We start from the raw sequence: 13,539 nt of genomic DNA, 5'->3' as shown, positions 1-13,539 counted from the left end.
CTTTGCCTTGATTATTTCTATTATTCATCATTGATGATTATTAATGATTTCATAATTATAATCGTTGAGCGCATTAATTTTACTATTTTATTAGCATTCGAACTCGATCATTAATACGATTACATTTTATTTAACTCTGATCACTCTGTAATCTTAACATATATCTTTAACGCGTCATTCTTAAAAAATGAAAATTATCCAACATGTACATTAACAAAATTAAGAATACGCAACAAATTCTAGTGTATTTTATTTTTTGATTCGAGCTTTATATATATTTTTTTCACTATGGGGGGGGCTGGCTTAATGTCAAGCTAGCACCCCCCACTTTGAATGTAAATTCCTGCTAAACGGTTTGAGCAACAAAATTCGGACTACGGCAACTAATTAGCACATAATTAGCACTAAATTATTTGATGTATTTGACTTAATTTGGCGTTGGTGGGGGGGCTAACTTAATATGGGTCATTTAGCTGTTGGTACTCGTGGTTTCTCGCGGCATTTCAGACATTGATTAACGTTGACATGTCACCCTTAATTGGATTTCAGTAACATCCATAGTTTTAAAACTAACCAATCACCAATCAAGAATCGAATGACCGTGATTGGTCAATTTTACAACCATGAATATTATTAAACCTGACGTGTAAAATTAGTCGACTAACTGTCGACTAACCGAACACATTTTTTTTTCTCTTAAATAAGAATATTTTATTAGGAATGTTCATATGTGGTGTGTGAGCTGCTTTTCAGATATATTCCTCCTCGAATCTTACACATTCTATTCAACGATTATTCTCGTTGTATTATCGTTTCGCCATGAAAATTGATCGAGATTTTGTAATATAAGCTCTCTCTCTCTCTTTCTCTCGAGCCGCGCTTCTTTGTTTATATCTGAATGTTTACGTCCAACTTTTTTGAACGCTTCTGTACCGAGACGTTCGGCGACGCGGTCCTCCCCTCTCCTCGCCTACCCGTCCAGCCTAAATTTTCCGTAATCGCGTCAGTCTCTTCACACAAGCGCGAGTCTCAAGACGAATTATGGTCGCGCTCCGTGTTTCTCGCGTCTTTTTATCCGTCGAAAGTGAGATCCGCGTACGAACGAGTGTCGGGGGGGTCTTGTATCGAATAACAGGCGATTATCCGAGTGTAATATATTAACCCGTGTAATCGTGATTAAGGCATCTTTCGATATATATATACTCGCAAACGACAAGATTTTTCCCACGCATCTTTTATCTATCGAAAATGAATTTCGCATCCGAACGAATATTCGAAATATCCGAATCGAGAGTAATTTGTAGTTTTGATATATCGACTTTATAATACGATACAACGATCGATGAATACATTATTTAACATATTTTTAGGCGCTGAAATAATTTATTCGCTGTCGTATATAATAATATTGCGTTGAAAATATAAGCGCGTCGCGTTCCACACGTTTCTGCTTTAATATTCTTTAATATTGTTTTCAAATGTAATCCTTTTTTCAGAGTTATATTTACAATTTCATAAATCGAGATCGCAAAAGAGCGTCGCAGGATTCTTCGCGTACGGTTTATTTCTCGGAAGAGACGCGCTCGCTCCTTTTCCTGGAATGGATATTCGACGACGCGTTCCCCCCTCCCCATCTACTACTACTCAACCTGCCTAAATTTTCCGTAACCGTTACAGTAACCGTCGTATTGCATTAGCGTGCGAGATTGTAATATTCTTTCCGTATTTCTCGCGTTTTTTTATCCATCACAAGTTTATCCCGTGTATAAAGTGGATGTCGCGAGTATCGGGAATGTCGATTAGAATCACGGAAAATCGTCTCCGTCCATTTATTAATACGCGATTATATGTTCTTTCGTGTTTATAATCGGCATGGAAATAATTTTACCGCGTCATTGCATATGGCGGATTTTGGACTACGAGTGAAATAGTGATTATGAGAATAGTGATTATGCACGAGTGGACAAATTGATAGACTGTCTCGTCTCAATTTGAAGCGAAGGGAGCAACCGGAAACGGAAGGGATCTCGCGATGACTAGATGCAGAAAGAAGTGAGACATGCAAGGGCGGTGCATCGGTCGGTCAGTAGAATTTATTATTAAACATTTAAAATTGTCAATATAATTTTTAGTTTATGGAAACAATAGTATTGAAAAATCGGTTTTTTTTTTTTTATTAATGATTTATAGCTCATGTATAAATATTTAGAATTATAACTGACCATATTATCTTTGCCTTGATTATTTCTATTATTCGTCATTGATGATTATTAATGATTTCATAATTATAATCGTTGAGCGCATTAATTTTACTATTTTATTAGCATTCGAACTCGATCATTAATACGATTACATTTTATTTAACTCTGATCACTCTGTAATCTTAATATCCTTAACGCGTCATTTTTAGAGAATGAAAATTATCAAACATGTGCATTAACAAAGTTAATCATATAAATATTTAGAATTAAAACTGACCATATTATTTTTGCCTTGATTATTTCTGTTATTCGTCATTAATGATTACTGATGATTTCATAATTATAATCGTTGAGCGCATTAATTTTACTATTTTATTAGCATTCGAAATCATCATTAATACGATTACATTTTATTTAACTCTGATCACTCTGTAATCTTAACATCCTTAACGTGTCATTTTTAGAGAATGAAAATTATCAAACATGTGCATTAACAAAATTAACAATATGCATGTCAATTTATTTTTTAATTTACGGAAACGATGGTATTGAAAAATCGAGTTGTTTTTGATTAATTATTTATAATCTGATAATCATATAAATATTTAGAATTAAAACTGACCATATTATCTTTGCCTTGATTATTTCTGTTATTCGTCATTGATGATTATTAATGATTTCATAATTATAATCGTTGAGCGCATTAATTTTACTATTTTATTAGCATTCGAAATCATCATTAATACGATTACATTTTATTTAATTCTGATCACTCTGTAATCTTAACATCCTTAACGTGTCATTTTTAGAGAATGAAAATTATCAAACATGTGCATTAACAAAATTAACAATATGCATGTCAATTTATTTTTTAATTTACGGAAACGATGGTATTGAAAAATCGAGTTGTTTTTGATTAATTATTTATAATCTGATAATCATATAAATATTTAGAATTAAAACTGACCATATTATCTTTGCCTTGATTATTTCTGTTATTCGTCATTGATGATTATTAATGATTTCATAATTATAATCGTTGAGCGCATTAATTTTACTATTTTATTAGCATTCGAAATCATCATTAATACGATTACATTTTATTTAACTCTGATCACTCTGTAATCTTAATATCCTTAACGCGTCATTTTTAGAGAATGAAAATTATCAAACATGTGCATTAACAAAGTTAATCATATAAATATTTAGAATTAAAACTGACCATATTATTTTTGCCTTGATTATTTCTGTTATTCGTCATTAATGATTACTGATGATTTCATAATTATAATCGTTGAGCGCATTAATTTTACTATTTTATTAGCATTCGAACTCGATCATTAATACGATTACATTTTATTTAACTCTGATCACTCTGTAATCTTAACATCCTTAACACGTCATTTTTAGAGAATGAAAATTATCAAACATGTGCATTAACGAAATTAACAATATGCATGTCAATTTATTTTTTAATTTATGGAAACGATGATATTGAAAAATCGAATTGTTTTTTGATTAATTATTTATAATCTGATAATCATATAAATATTTAGAATTAAAACTGACCATATTATTTTTGCCTTGATTATTTCTGTTATTCGTCATTAATGATTACTAATGATTTCATAATTATAATCGTTGAGCGCATTAATTTTACTATTTTATTAGCATTCGAAATCATCATTAATACGATTACATTTTATTTAACTCTGATCACTCTGTAATCTTAACATCCTTAACGCGTCATTTTTAGAGAATGAAAATTATCAAACATGTGCATTAACAAAATTAAGAATACGCAACAAATTGTAGTGTATTTTATTTTTTGATTCGAGCTTTATATATATTTTTTTCACTATGGGGGGGGGGGCTGGCTTAATGTCAAGCTAGCACCCCCCACTTTGAATGTAAATTCCTGCTAAACGGTTTGAGCAACAAAATTCGGACTACGGCAACTAATTAGCACATAATTAGCACTAAATTATTTGATGTATTTGACTTAATTTGGCGTTGGTGGGGGGGCTAACTTAATATGGGTTTAATTGTTAGTATTATGAGCCTATTGTTGTTATTAATATTTTTCGTAACGACATGAAGCAGATTCGTGATAGCGACTGTAACATAATACTAATGGTAGCATTATGCAGGGTTGGAAACGTTATTCTATAAAAGTAACACATTATCGTTACCGTTATGTTTTGTAAAAAGTAACTCGTTGCCGTTACTCGTTACTGATTTTAAAAAGTAACGCGTTACCGTTACCGTTATATTGAAAAAAGTATCGATTCGTTACTTCTCCGTTATGTTTTTGTTTTTTCTAATGCTAAAATAAGCTATTAGATTATAAAATTATTTAATAATCAATATTATTAGGTGTACAACTTTGCTTCCGCCGTTTTTTTCCAAAATTCGAGGCTTTATTGTAAAAAACTGGTTATACATTTATGATTCAAAGTATTGTCCACTCCCAATGATCGTGCCAATTCTTTTTCACTTTGACTCGAGTCTTCATTAAGTAATGCCTCCAATTCTGCATCTTCGAAAACCTTCTCTCTTCCACCGCTATGCCGATCTTCGACGTGAAAATCACCGTTCTTGAAGCGTTGAAACCACTCGCGACACGTTCTTTCACTAATAGCGGCTTCACCATAAGTATTTGGGAGCATTCGATGAGCCTCAGCCGCAGATTTCTTCATATTGAAGCAGAAAATTAAAACCTCCCGCAAATGACGAGAATTTGGCTCGTAAACTGACATTTTCAATCGAGAATAACTTTATAATGCAGACACAAATCGACTAATGTTTCTATGGGGTTATGTTGACAGATGTCCAAGTTTATTACATGACGTCTATGATCTATTTATTTCGACCACTATTTACCGCTAAAGCCATCTATATGAAAACGGCGGAAGCAAAGTTGTACACCTAATAAATATAATAATCTATGTTACAATTAAGAACTCTAAATTAGTCTCTATATATAACAAACGTTTTTTTATATTAAACTTATTTAATGATTCTAATTTTTTACGTTAATATCTTTACTTTTTAATACACTTATCTTTATAGGAATTTAAATTGTAATTTAGAAATTTCAATTTTGTCGAAAATTTTTATCAAACATTGTTTTTAAATATTGATAAGAGAAATATTGATATTATTAAGAGTATATTCCAATATTTACTCTTAGTATTGTCAAATCTATAATTTACATTACTATAGATTTTCAGTACTGGCAGTGACTATCGGAATGCAGCCTATGATAGAAGGCTATAAAATATTTTTCAAAAAATACATCTATTGAATAGATATAAGATGACGAAGAACCAAAAGATAACGATAAAAGTAACGACGTTACCGTTACCGTTACAAACAGGAAAAAGTATTAACGATCGTTACCGAAAAAAAGTAACCGTAACGGTAACGACGTTACAAGTAACGCGTTACTTCCCAACAATATATATGAAATGTATATACAATATATATGAAATATCCTATGTAGCAGAAAACGATGCAGCAACATTGTGATAATGTTCTGTACCGTATGAGATGCTAATCTTATCGCCACACAGTATAAATAGATAACACTGTGCCGCTCTTATATTATCTCTTCTTCCATCTCTAATTATTCGTAAATTTTTATTGTTTTGAAAAACGGTCGTTTCTCGATATGAAATATTCGACGCGAGAGCTTCGTCCGTCACCTTTTTACGAGTCGCGTCTACGAATCGTATAAAAAATAAATGTGCGTTAATAGCGAGGAGTTATAGCCGTTGCTAGATAAACGTTGTCGGGAAGGTTAATAATACATGTATGTACTTTTTTTTTATTACATTAACGTTTTATTGACAGGATCGGCTTAATAATAATAAAACATCGCGGGAGAGATATCAGCTTTAAATTCACGAGGCAACCACCAGCTATCTACGCGTCAATCGGCACTAACTTCGCAGGCGACAACGTTACAGCTGTAGATGGGACAGGAGAACATAAAGCGGCTTATATCTCCTGTAACGTGGCAAGATCACCCTGGTATCTCCCTCGCGGTACTACTGTAAACCTATATGCAATCCGTGCAAGTGAAGTGATTCAACACTAGTCCCGGCATGCCATTAGCTTACTGCATGTACGTGTATGATCCACATACATTGGATATATACTCGTATATAAGTATACATATGTATATACAACACACATTCTGCCATATATTTTCCGAATATTACATGTATCTTGTTAAATGGAACTTACACGCGCAAGCCTTATCTTAAGTTTAGTATATTCTTTACAGATGCAGAGCATTTCGTGATTTCACTGCAACAAACTATGGTACATACATCTGGTGAGTCATAAGTTAATATCTCTTAATTACTTAATATTAAAATCTTATTTTTTTTCCGAATATATTTTTCGCAAATATTTACTCAAAATCTATTTTAAATAATTTCTTTTGATAATTATTACTTAATTTGAAGAAATATCTTGTTGTTAAAAATAAAATTTGCTCTTATCGGATTTATGTTGGGAAGAAAAATCCATTTATAATTTGAGATAGAATACTTTATATGTGTAAAACATTTTAATTGCTATGCGTTCATCGTTAAAGGAGAATAAGAACGCGCGCGCGCGCGCAAACACACACACACACACATACACACAACTCTTCCGAAGTGCTAAATTGAAAAGCTTCAAGTAGAGGATTTTGCTTTCAATGCAATAAATTATTAATTTCTCTAATCCATTTCGGGAATATTATCATGTGCAAATTAGATCCCGATAAGTGCGGCGTTAACGCGAGATTATAATTATTCATTTCTTCGTTAAGTAGTATTCTATGCAACGTTCGCCGAATGAGGCGGAAACGCCGAAAGCCGAGAGTATGCGTAAATATTAGATGTACAACTTTGCTTCCGCCGTTTTCCTATAGATGGTTTTAGCGATAAGTAGTGGTCGAAATAAATAGATCATAGACGTCATGCGATAAACTTGGGCATCTGTCAACATAATCCCATAGAAATATTAGTCGATTTGTGTCTGCATCATAAAGTTATTCTCGATTGAAAATGTCGGTTTACGAGTCAAATTCTCGTCATTTGCGGGAGGTTTTAATTTTCTCCTTCAATATGAAGAAATCTGCGGCTGAGGCTCATCGAATGCTCTCAAATACTTATGGTGAAGCCGCTATTAGTGAAAGAACGTGTCGCGAGTGGTTTCAACGCTTCAAGAACGGTGATTTTCACGTCGAAGACCGGCATAGCGGTGGAAGAGAGACGGTTTTCGAAGATACAGAATTGGAGGCATTACTTAATGAGGACTCGAGTCAAAGTCAAAAAGAATTGGCACGATCATTGGGAGCGAATCGTAAATGTATAACCAGTTTTTTACAATAAAGCCTTGAATTTCGGGAAAAAAACGGCGGAAGCAAAGTTGTACACCTAATACATATAAAAAAATAAAATAAAAAATTGATAGATACGATCATGGTAATCGAAACGCACAGTCTTTCGCGGAGAGAAGATTCTACAGAAATTACAGTTCCATGCATTTCAGAACTTGTTGTTAATCAGTGTGAGGTCTCTCAGGGTGTCGAAATTAATCGGGGAAAAGTTCTCTCCCCACTCGGTTCCTCATAAAAGCGCGCGAGTCTACACATATATTCTTCGAATTAGTGATTAAATAACACTCAGGCGCGATACTGAACAAAACTTCCGGGTTAATAAGAACTTTCGAACTCGGTGTGCTGGCACGTCGATTCTGCCAGCTATTTCATGTTGAAAACTTGGCGCAGACGTGCCCTTAACTTTCCGCTTCGAAATAACTAATTCAATTAGTATATCAGCGCTAGCAGTGGGGTTAACTATGTCTTCGCTAGTATACGTAATCCACATTCCAGGCTTAACTTTCACATAGCCTGTATCCTCTCTTGAACTTTCGTTTTAGGCCGGCCGTCCGATTTGAAGAATGATCGCCACGCGCGCGTCTGTCGATACGCATTTACTATACAGAATACAGGGAGACTTTAGTGACGGATGTTTATTTAGCTTGTTCGTATCAAAGCATATGAGCGTGTTTCAATCACGCCGATATATTAATTAATTTGACAGGGTACTATTTTATGAACAAATGAATATAGATACATCATCATGCATACACCCACAGAAAAGATTTCCGGATCTAATGCTATTACTCTTCAATCTATCATAAAATAGGATCGATATAGCGACAATCATATTTATTATTGAAAAAGGAATATTTTAATCTTAAATGGAAAATTCTTAAATCTAGAATAAAATGCCTAGTAACGCCACCGCGTATCGGTTTCGCGCCGACTATTGTGGCGCTAACATCAAGTTATTCTAAATGCAAGAATATATAAGCTTAGATTTGATTACTCTTGTCTCAAGATAGTAAGACAATCTTATTTAATTCGAGAGAGAAGAAAAGGAATTATTGATTTAATTTTAAAATTGTTTTATTTTTATACCGCATAAGGTTGTGAATACGATTAAATATGTCAAGAATATTTTTTGTCTCGTTATCAGAAATCCTTTCTGAGAGTGTAATAAGATTTCAACTCGTCATGCGTGATACTTGTAATGGTTTAAATAATTTAGAACGACATAGGTAATCACTTTTTATTGATTTAGCTACTTGCAAAGAATTAATCTTTAATTAGTTTTAGTTTAATTTAATTTAACTTAAATCTCTCATCAATTCTTTCTTGTTGCATATCGATTCGACATATCGTATTTGATGTACAATATTTTTAATTTAAAAAGGTTTTTTTTTTTAATGAGATAAAAATAAATTTTTAATATACGATTATTTCTAAATTATTTGTGTATAAAAAAATTTTATTGTCGTAGAAAGAGCAATGATAAATTGAGATAAAATAAGAATATAATAGTATATACAATTAAATTAATGCTAATTTATTAATGCGACTTCTGTTTTCTGAAAAAAAAAAAAAAAAAAAAAAAAAAAAAATAGAAATTTTAAAGTAATATTCTTAAAATGATCGATTTAATTTAAGATTCTATTTTTCACTATGAGTATATGTTTATATGAATGTAGGGATGTAAATTCAAAAGACGCGACGAATGACAGTCTCCGGTCGAGTTTTCGCCGGATAGAATTTGTCATCAGACTCGTCGAAGGGAATATGTGTGTTGTAAGAATATTCGATCGGCTGAGTGGTCTGTAGTACGCAAATTTAACAAGAGCAAAGGAACGTACGGTAACTCGTTTTTTTTATACGCGATATAGCCGCGAGTTTTCTCGCGCGCATTACGATGAATGCCATTACGAACAATATGAGATTGTGCGTCGCGTGCCACCATCGAAAATAGTAGCCTCCTACGGCGCCGAAACGAGAGATTGAGATTCAATTTTACACGCGGATATATATGTATGGTATATAGCTCTCGCGAGGCAAAATCGCACAAAGTCGCAAAGGTTCGGCGCGAATAAAAAGCGGGGGCCATTGCGGCAGGTAGACTCTCGCATTTCCGTTTAATCTCAATCGCATCCTCAACAGTGCCTGGGATTTTCCTCTTGCCCCTAAACCCGCACCTTTTCCCTCGCGTTTAACCCCCTTCCCCTCCCCTCCTCACCCCTTCTCACCCTCCTCAGTGACTCTCGCGGTATATATCCGATAATCTATATCCCGCGGATACAACGAACGCTTATATCCGCGGGAAATCGCGAGTCGCGTAACCGAAAAACTAATCGAAAACTTGAGAACTAACCGGAAAGCTTATCGAAAAGCCTTCAGCTCTTTTTCTCCCCCTCTCTCTCTCTCTTTTTATCTCTCTCTCTCTCTCTCTCTCTCTCTCTCTCTCTCTCTCTTTCTCTCGCGAATGGGAGCTCGAATTCCCCATATGCGACATGCTTATCTCGCATATGGCACCAGTGAAATTTTGAGAATCTCGATAAAATAGATGTATTTCTTTTATAGAGAAAACTCATCGGCTCGTATTTTTCTCGCCTCGCATTCGTGACGCTGAACGTAGTTGTTTAAAGTTGTGAAGATCGCGATCGGTTTAATTCTACACATTGTAGAAGTTGCGGTAATGATATTTTACTGTTTTCATTTGACTTTTGTATATTTCGATGAATTAATCTCGATGTTGCGAATCTAATATTTCTCTTTCAGTTTAATATTTTTATCTTAGTTAGTTGGTGCGAATTGAAAAAAATTTCCAGAAAATACAAGATGAAAAAGCGGGGGGAAAAAAAAGAAAAAAAAATTTGATACATGCACTATTTTGTAATTTCTTTAATTTAATTATCTTCGTTTACGAAGCGTAGCGTAAAAGTCCATTTTAACAGGAACAAGGAAGTTACTTGCATTGTTTGTGGAACATTTATTTTTTTCGACACTACATTCTCACACACACACTTACATGCTTTTCGTTACGCGAGAAACTATATGATACTTTTATATAAGATATATCAATATTTACGTAATAACGAGCGATGTTTTTCTTATTGATTAAATCGATAAATTAATTGAAACGTAGAATTTTTTTTAATTCGAATACTTCTGTACGCGCATATATACAGCAGAAACAATGTCGTTCCGAAATTTCACTCACTGCGTAAACGGGATGACGTTGCATCTCGCTGATTGTACGCAACGATTGGTGATGCAACATTTAATAACGGCGAACAAAAGATGTATCGTACAACTCGGCAAGAAGATCGCTCGTCGATTATCCAAAATCCGCGTGAGCTCTTACATAGGACAGGACTGAAGCAGGAGATGTGCCTCCATCCGTGGGCGCCAACAAACGAACATAGGGATGGAAGCTTATGGCCAATTAGCTATATTTCACTTTTCGACAGTGGGCGATTGAAATGCTGGCGTACATCAGTGCGAAGAGAGAAAGAGAGAGAGAGAGAGAGAGAGAGAGAGAGAGAGAGAGAGAGAGGGAGTGCGGATGAAGCGAAGATCAACTCGGATTCTACGCGCACGAGCGTTCGTATGCTGCCTCTCGAAGATCGATCTAGTTAACTATGGCAACAATATTTCGCCGCGATAGTATCATTCATATGCGCGCAGCCCGGATCTGGCCGGTCGATCCGAAAGTAGCCGGGCTCGCGAAGACCAACACCTTCGTAAAGTGTTACCTGGCGCGCCCCGTGACTTATAATCCTGTATCCCCATACTTTCTATTGAGGACAATAACGCGTCAATGTCGGAATTATAAATCTCGCAATATTTCGAATTTAATTGATTTTATATATATATATATATATATATATATATATGTATATTCGGAGATTTGAAATCAACATTATTTTTTGCATAATATTTTCAATATTAAGTGTAAGACATGATGACAATTGCAATTTGAATTAAGTAAAATTGGACTTAAAAGTAAGTTTGCGAAAATTCAATTTGCCATGTAAGAATATACATATTATTTTATGAATTGTAACAGATATTATTTAGATGATTATTTACTTAAAATTCGATAATCGGAGGTTGCCTCCCATGCGTATCGGTAAGATATTAGACGCGTTTGCAATTTACATCTGGCGAGCGATTTTACGGCAAAATGATATATACGTAGAGATGAGTGCAATAAGCGCATGCGGGGAATATAAAAGGAGCACTTTCGAGTCGGTTAATTGGTGGACGACAAAAACCAGGTCTCGTGAAAAAAAAAATAGGGAGAAGGGGGGAGGGGGGAGGAAGTCTAGTGCATCTGGACGGCACGCTCTTTATGTGGAATAAGGATAGAATAGCCGAGATAACGTTAATATAAGAGAGAGATCTCATAAAGTCACGTCTCTTTGGCCGATTTAGTTTCAGTTTCGTCCTGGCCGGGGATACTCATTAGCGAGATAACAGATCAGATACGTACGCACCGTGCGTAAAAAAATTAATAGGATGGAATTAAATTTTGATTATAGAATTTACAAACTTCTCCCATTAACATCTGTTCTCCATTTATCCGCGTAATTTTCATCAGCACACGCGCGGCTATTCCTATAAGTTTTCGCCGAAATATCAATAGTATATATGTATATATACTCTCTCTCTCTCTGTGTGTGTGTGTGTGTGTGTGTGTGTGTGTGTGTGTGTGTGTGTGTGTGAGAGAGATATTCAAATCGGCCGCGAAAACTTTCCGATGCTCGTCAAATTGAAATACCGATGGTCCGGACGAAAAAGATGAAGAGGATGACTACGTTCATTATAGGCATGCGTAACTGCGAATAAATTCTTCTTTTCATGAAATTATATAATTTCTCGCATTTTTATTTATAATTACGTTATTTTCACCGGTTTCATACCCAATCTTGAAACAGTTTTAGATAAAAAATTTTATAATATACAAGTATATAGAGAGTACAAAAAATTCTGCATTTTAACACATTCAATTTTCTCAAATTATGCAAGATATCTCTGGTTATTTGATCTTCAATTAATTTCTTTTTAGCGATAATTTGATATTTTAAATATAGTATTAATCATTAAATTAAAATTTAGTATATTTAGTATATTTTGTTAGTATATAGTAGTTTATTTTAAAGTAAAACCACATGAAGTTAAACTATATTATTTATTTGTTATACCCGAGTCAAAATTTTCTTTTCATTTTCAACCTCCATTTCTTCACGTTTATGGATTTTAAAGGATTTTGATAGGCTTCATTTATATAGAAATTATGTATTGTGTAAGGTGTTCCCAATTTAAATGGCAAAACTTGAAGAACGTGTAGGGGATCGAAAAACTAAGACAAGAAATCCTTTAGAGGTTTGCTCGTTTTTGCTCCATTTTAGAGAAAATCGCAAAAATTCAATCTCTCATTGTCAATTGCTCTCTTGAGTCGATTGGCATCGAATAAACTTTCTGCTTCAAGGTTCCTTACATATGTAAACACTTGATGTTATCCTTTACGGTGCCAATCGATTCAAGAGAGCAATTAAGAGACCGAATCTCATAGATGCAGGGCACCAAATATCACTAGAACAATGTGTAGCTGCAATTAATGAGGTCACTGCTAGATGTAATACTTGCATTGCTGCAAGAGGGCAGCATTTTGAACAATATCTGCATTAAATAGATGATAACATAAATAAAATAAAGACGAAAACTTGTTTCGTTTCTTTTTTTGTAATTTTCTCCAAAATGGAGCAAAAACGAGCAAGCCTCTAAAGGACTTTCTGTCTTAGCTTTTCGGTTGGAGACACCCTGTCGAGATTCTGCTTTGTGTACTTCAAATAGACGATAAGTCTATTGAACAGACAGTTTTCCCCATTTAAAAATTCAAAAAAGAGAGAAGCTTGCGACAAAATTGTAGATTAAATATTGTAGTTTCAAAATAGA

General features: G+C 34.1%; 1 protein-coding gene across 1 annotated transcript in view; it reads left to right on the top strand.

Moving 5' to 3' along the window:
- Positions 1-1,749: 1,749 nt before the first annotated feature.
- The window catches only part of LOC138943284 (uncharacterized), a 94,322-nt gene continuing 82,532 nt past the window's right edge, over positions 1,750-13,539 (top strand). The window contains exons 1-2 of the mRNA XM_070313981.1: positions 1,750-2,082; positions 6,493-6,543. The gene's annotated coding sequence lies outside the window, so the exon portion shown is untranslated. The remainder of the gene's footprint in view (positions 2,083-6,492; positions 6,544-13,539) is intronic.

This window comes from Polyergus mexicanus, unplaced genomic scaffold, assembly GCF_030449975.1.
Source record: "Polyergus mexicanus isolate NDT 795.1 unplaced genomic scaffold, iyPolMexi1.0 SCAF_26, whole genome shotgun sequence".
Lineage (NCBI taxonomy): Eukaryota > Metazoa > Arthropoda > Insecta > Hymenoptera > Formicidae > Polyergus > Polyergus mexicanus.
Note: the sequence above shows the minus strand (reverse complement) of the source record. Positions and strands in the feature narration are given on the sequence as shown.